Here is a 6,698-nt window from a genome sequence, read left to right as displayed (position 1 = left end):
GTTTTTGTGTGGACATACGTTTTCATTTCTCTACCTAGGGGTGGAATTGCTGGATTGTAGAGTAAATCTATGTTTAACTTATTGAGGAATTGCCAGATTGTTTTCCAAAGTGGCTGTGTCATTTAACATTTCCCACCAGCACTGTATGACAGTTCCAATTTCCAATTTCTCCGCAACACTTGTTATTGTCCGTATTTTTGATTGTAGTTGGCCTAGTGAGTATGAATTGACATTTCACCGTGGTTTTGATTTGCATTTTCCCTAATGACTAATGATTCTCGGTATCTTTCCATGTATTTATTGGACATTTTTATATCTTGTTTGAAGAAATGTTTATTCTAATCCCTTGCTCATAGATTCATTCCCAGCTTCAGCACTACACACAAAAAAAATATACACACCCAAAGTCCTTTGCCATTTTTAAATAGGGTTATTTGTCTTTTTATTGTCGAGTTGCAAGAGTTCTTTATATATTCTGGATAAGTCCTTTATCAGAGATTTCATTTTCAAATATTTTCTTCTGTTCTGTGGGCAGTTTTCACTTGTTATTGTTTTCAGCACAACTTTTTTTATTATGATGCAGTCCAATTTATCTATTTTTTTCTTATGTTTGTGCTTGTGGTGTCATATCTAATCATATCTAAGAAACCACTGTCTAACCCAAGGTTACAGGGAGTTACTCCTATGTTTTCCTCTAAGAGTGATACAGTTGTAGCTCTTACATTTAGATCTACAGTCCATATGGAGTGAGGTAGGAGTCCATCCCAGCACCATTTGTTGAAGAGGCTATTCTTTTGTCCGTTTAATTGTCTCAGTCATAAATGTCATCATAGAACTTTGAAAAATATCTTAGATATTTTATTTTATTTATAAATATTTCTTTTTATTTTTTAAAAGAGAGATTCTTACTATACTTTCCAGGCTGGTCTTGAACTCCTGAGCTCAAACAATCTGTCTAAGTGGGTGGGACTACAGGCTTGGGCCACTGAGCCCAGTATTTTATCTGTAAATGTCTCTACATCTACCTCTAAAGATATAAACTCTTTTTTTTTTTTTAATGATGTCTTGCTATTTTGCCAGGCTAGGCTGGAACTTGAGACCCTCCTACCTCAGCTTACTGAGTTGCTAGAGCTACAGGCATGGGCCACCATGCCCAGCTTAGAAACTTTTGTCATTTTTTACACTATAACCATAATAATGTTTCACAACTAAAAACCTAACAATCAGTCAGGCATAGGCATAGTGGCTAATGCCTGTAATCCCACCACTTTGGGAGGCTGAGGCAGGTGGATCGCGTAAGCCCAGGAGTTTGAGACCAGCCTCGGCAACATGATGACACTCTAACTCTAGAAAAAAACGCAAAAATTAGCTGGGCGTGGTAGTGCCTGCCTATAGTCTCAGCTACTTGGCAGGTTGAGGTGGGAGGATCACCTGAGCCTGGGAGGTCTTGGCGGCAGTGAGCCATGATTGTGCCACTGCACTCCAGCCTGGGCAACAGAGTGAGACCCGGTATCATAAAACAAACAAATAACAGTCTAATTCCCAAAGATAAATCAGATTCCTCTCTCAGTGTGCATATCACACCACTGCCATAACACTTACTATGCTGCATTATAGTCATTTACTTCTATACACCTCCCCAGACACCATGTGTGTCCCTGTGGGGGAATAGATATATATCTATTCCAAATTGATTCCCTACAGGGACTAACATGGTGCCTGGCTAACCGCAGGCATTAACAGATGAGGCAAAGTGGCCTATGACTGGAAGGATGATTGGCTGTGCAAATTACTTGCCCAGTGGTGGCAAAGGCTAATTGTCAGGCTGGGCACGGTGGCTCATGTCTGTAATCCCAGTACTTTGGGACGCTGAATCAGGTGGATTGTTTGAACCTAGGAGTTCGAGATCAGCCTGGCCAATGTGATGAAACCCCATCTCTACTAAAAATACAAAAATTAGTTGGGTATGGTGCCTCCAGCCTGTAATCCCAGCTACTCAGGAGGCTGAGGCACAAGAATTGCTTGAACCTGGGAGGCAGAGGTTGTGGTGCTGAGATCATACCAGTGCAGTCCAGCCTGGGTGACAGAGTGAGACTCTGTCTCAAATAAATAAATAAACATTTAAGAAATTCTTTAAAAGCTAATTGTCAAAATTTCAGGAATTTTGCAAGTAGATTACTAAAGACAGCCATAAATTATAAAAATTTATGGGCTGTGAGATCCAGTGCTACCATTCTTTCTTTTTCCCTTTTTTTTGAAACAGAATCTCGCTCTGTTTCCCAGGCAAACAAAGCCTTGGCTCACTGCAGCCTCGACCTCGATCTCAAGTGATCCTCCCAAGTAACTGGACTACAGGCTTGCAACACCACACTTGACTAGTGTGTATATATATATATATATATATATATATATATATATATGACACAACCATAATCAATATACATATATATATGACACAACCATAATCAATATTTGACTCCTCACTTCCTCATTATTTTATTCTATTCCATTCTATTCTTTCTTTCTTTTTGAGACAGTGTCTTGCTGCGTTGCCCAGGCTGGAGCGCAGTGGCCCAATCATGGCTCACTGCAGCCTTGACCTCCTGGGCTCAATCAATCCTCCCACCTCAGCCTCCCAAAGTGCTGGGATTATAGCTGGGCTACCATGCCAGGCCCATTTTACTATTTTCTATGCTCTTGAGGTTATTTATGTCATCATACCTGCATAGTAGAAAAACTATGTAATGTTGTGCTGTTATGCATTTCTTTCCAACTCTGTGTCCAGGGATAGCATGTTAATAGCTTGAAATTGACTAAGGTGGGAGTATTTACACCACAGAAATTGGCAAATTTCATGAATCGGGACTTTTTTTTTTCCTGGAGTGTCGTTGTAAAACATTTCCCAGCACATCACTGTCTCTCATTGTAAAACAGGAATTAAAAGAGCACTCATGGCAGGATACAGTGGCTCATGCCTGTAATCCTGGCACTTTGGGAGGCCAAGGCAGGTGGATCGCTTGAGCTCAGGAGTTCCAGACCAGCCTGGGCAACATAGAGAGACCCCATCTCTAAAAAAAAATGTATATATGTATATGTGTATATATATATATATATATATATATATATATATATATACACACTAGTCAAGTGTGGTGTTGCAAGCCTGTAGTCCAGTTACTTGGGAGGATCACTTGAGATCGAGGTCGAGGCTGCAGTGAGCCAAGGCTTTGTTTGCCTGGGAAACAGAGCGAGATTCTGTTTCAAAAAAAGGGAAAAAGAAAGAATGGTAGCACTGGGTCTCACAGCCCAGCTGTTCCCCACTAGGGCAAAAGCTTGTTGGGCAGAGTCCCTGGGAAACAGGGGTCAAGATGGTCCTCCACAGCAGGGCACAGCCAGCTGGCCTCCTCAAAGGTCACCCGGGGAGGTGACCACTGTGTCCTCATTCACCCTAAGTTTCTTTGCTAAGAGAAAGTCTTTCACTACATCTTTATTTCAAATGTAGGCATTTATTACTTGCACCTAACATACATAATGTTTTGATTTATTTGGAGCTGTCTTTCCTTTCATTCACAATCACTAAGTAATTTCCATGGATACAGTTTCAACATTTTGTTCAAACTGTGTTTTCTATTCTCCTTCAGGTTCTCTTTTGCAAGATTAGGATCAGACAGTGTATGGGGTATATGATTGAGGTAATTATTTACCCCACTGAGCGACTCTGGCTGGGCATTGTACAGACTCAGTATTGTGACTGTGTCCTCAGATGGCTGTCAGCTGATGTCCTCGGGTTGGCAGCAGGGTTTGTAGTTACAATCCCATGGCAGTTGCCTGAAATGGGCAACAGAAATAGGTTCCAGTTATATAAGGAATCAGTATGTCAGCTCCTAGGACTTGCTGCCACCTTCAAAACGTCAGGTCTTAAATCTGGAGAAGGAGGTCAGACCATGCTTTTGAAGCCATTAATATTATCCAAATCTATTATTTTTAAGCAAATAATGTATGTTTAGCCAAAACAAAAAAAATTGACTCAAAATACTATTTTAAACTTAAGGGGAAAAGTCATAAATGATAATGTTTCATTATATTCACTACTCTATATTTTTATTTATTTTAACTTAGAGACAAGGCTCACTATGTTGCTCAGGCTGACCTTGAACTCCTGGTCTCAAACAATCCTCCTGCCTCGACCTCCCAAGTAGCTGAGACTACAGGTGCTCACTACTGCACCTGGCTCATTCTATATTTTCAGTTTTGTAAAATTTGTTTTAATTAAGCTCTGTAATCACTAAGATGTTTTTGCTTGTTTGCAATTTCAGCCATCAAGGATATTTTATTTTGGAAGTTTCTCTGTATTACATAGGTATTATATTAACTTTCTTCCTTCCCTACTCCTCCCTCCAAAATCCAGAAAAAAAAATCCAACAACTTAATGTATAAAAATCTTATATCTAATTTCTCTAAAGTCTTAGGTTAAGAAAACGTAAGTGACATTCCTCCTTTTTGAGACTTCTACTTTTTAAAGAGAATTCATAGTCTGTCCTTATGCTCACTCCAGATTTCTCCTCTTCTCTGGGACAAAGATGTTCAATACTTCCGCTTCCTTTTAATAAATTCATTTTTTGATTATTACACATTATTATTCGCCACTTCCTGGAAACTTGATTGTTGAATGTATTTCTCATTCGGCAAAAGTTCAGTGTGGCTTTGTGTGGGATGTCTGTCAGAAACAGCAGTGTTGATGATCTGGTTTTTGTGGGTTGGTTTGTTTGTTTATTTTTGAGATGGAGTCTTGCTCTGTCCCCCAGGCTGGAGTGCAGTGGCTCCATCTCCGCTCACTGCAACCTCTGCCTCCCAGGTTCAAGTGATTCTCCAGCCTCAGCCTTTCCAATAGCTCAAACTACAGGCATGCACCACTACATCTAGCTAATTTTGGTATTTTTAGTAGAGACTGGCTTACACCATGTTAACCAGGCTTGTCTCAAACTCCTGACTTCAGGTGATCTGCCTGCCTTGGCCTCCCAAAGTGCTGGGATTACAGGCATGAACTACCACACCAAGCTGATGTTCTGTTTTTGTTTTTTATTTTTTATTTTTCTTTTTTTCTTTCTTTCTTTCTTTCTTTCTTTCTCTTCTTTCTTTCTTTTTGATGTTCTGGTTTTGAGAGAGAAAAATATATAGAGAGACACACATTTCCTAGAAGAACAAATGTAGGAGACTGAAATATGGTGTGCACAAAGTTAAGAGGGCTGATAGACACTACTTGGTTTCGAATTCGTTGGCTGTCAGCTATCAAAGTTTGCAGTATAGGCCAGAATATAAACCTCCTCAGGAAGAAGTTTGGTTAGGCAAGAACACTGAGAAATGACAGCGTCTGTTGCATTTTGTTCCAAGAATATCAGAGCAGCCAGGCACAAGAAGTGTTATGGGTCATGTGCAGTAAGTAGTAACCTGTGGATAAACGGCATGTGTGCAAATGCTGTCAACCTAGGCAGTGGGGGAAGAGAAAAGAAGCATCCTATTAAAATGCACTTCCATCTCTAACTCACCTAAGACTGCAGGCTTCTTAAGCATCATGATTTGCAAGGCCAAAATGAAATTTAGCATTACCTGTCAATCTAGGTCATTGGGAAGCTGGTTCACTGGGGTCATCTCAGAAGATCTGCTCAGGACAGCAGCAAGTTCACCCAGAAGGGTATGCCTTAATAATCTTCACATCGTTCACAGGGCAGTCCTGGGGCTCTGTTTATACCATTCCTACTCAGTTCACCCTTCCTATCCCCTGGCACACTCGGCCAAGAATGGTGTGTTTGCTATTGAGCCACTGGGTGGGGGCAAGGGTCACAAAGAACTGGCTGCCATTGGTGTCTGGCCCTGCATTGGTCATTGTGAGAATTCCAGCGACCGTGAATTTCAGGTCTGGATGAAGTTCATCTTCAAACTGTGTGCCATAGATAAATGCACCGCCTCAACCTGCCCCCGTTGGGTCTCCTTTTTGGATCACGAAATCTTTGATGATTCTGTGGAATTTTGTGCCACTGTAGTCACCTCGACGAGCCGTCTCAGCAGTTCTTACAGGTCTTTGGAGCATGCTTCTAGCACAGCTCCAGTGCAGTGATTCCCATGCTGGTTTCCAAGCAAATATTCGGTGGCTGCCAGGAGTCTGGAGGAAGTGCCGCCATGGTGAAGCGGGCTGAATTCTTCTCTGGCAATTGCTGCTTCCGGCGTCAATTAGCTGGGGACCTGCTGCTGCTGCTGCTGCTGCTACTGCTGCTGCTCTGCGCTCACTTCTGGCCCCCACCATTCAACCCTTTCAATGCCAGGATTTAGGGGGTCAGGACAAGGAAGAGGACGGACCTTTCTTCCAATGCCGGGAAGCTAGAGTGCGAGGTGAGAAGACCCTAGGTGCAAGAACAAAAATGCATGTTTCACTCTAACACATTTTTAAACTGAAGCTTTATTATCCTTTTCATCTCTTGCCAGCTATTTATTTATTTTATTTTTTTGAGACCAAGAGTCTCACTCTGTCACCCAAGCTGGAGTGATCTCGGCTCATTGCAAACTTTGCCTCCCGGGTTCAAGCAATTCTCGTGCCTTAGCCTCCAGGTAACTGGGATTACAGATGTGCACCACCACACCTGGCTAATTTTTGTATTTAGTACAGACAGGGTTTTGCCATGTTGGCTGGACAGGTCTCCAAC

General features: G+C 41.6%; 1 pseudogene; it reads right to left on the bottom strand.

The window, feature by feature from the left end:
* Window positions 1-5,680: 5,680 nt before the first annotated feature.
* Window positions 5,681-6,257, bottom strand: LOC108588144 (peptidyl-prolyl cis-trans isomerase-like 1 pseudogene; annotated as a pseudogene).
* Between the last annotated feature and the right edge of the window lie 441 nt (window positions 6,258-6,698).

The sequence above is a fragment of the Callithrix jacchus genome, chromosome 14, assembly GCF_049354715.1.
Source record: "Callithrix jacchus isolate 240 chromosome 14, calJac240_pri, whole genome shotgun sequence".
Classification (NCBI taxonomy): Eukaryota; Metazoa; Chordata; class Mammalia; order Primates; family Cebidae; genus Callithrix; species Callithrix jacchus.
The sequence above is the reverse complement of the archived record's forward strand: the minus strand, read 5'-3'. Positions and strand labels throughout refer to the sequence as shown.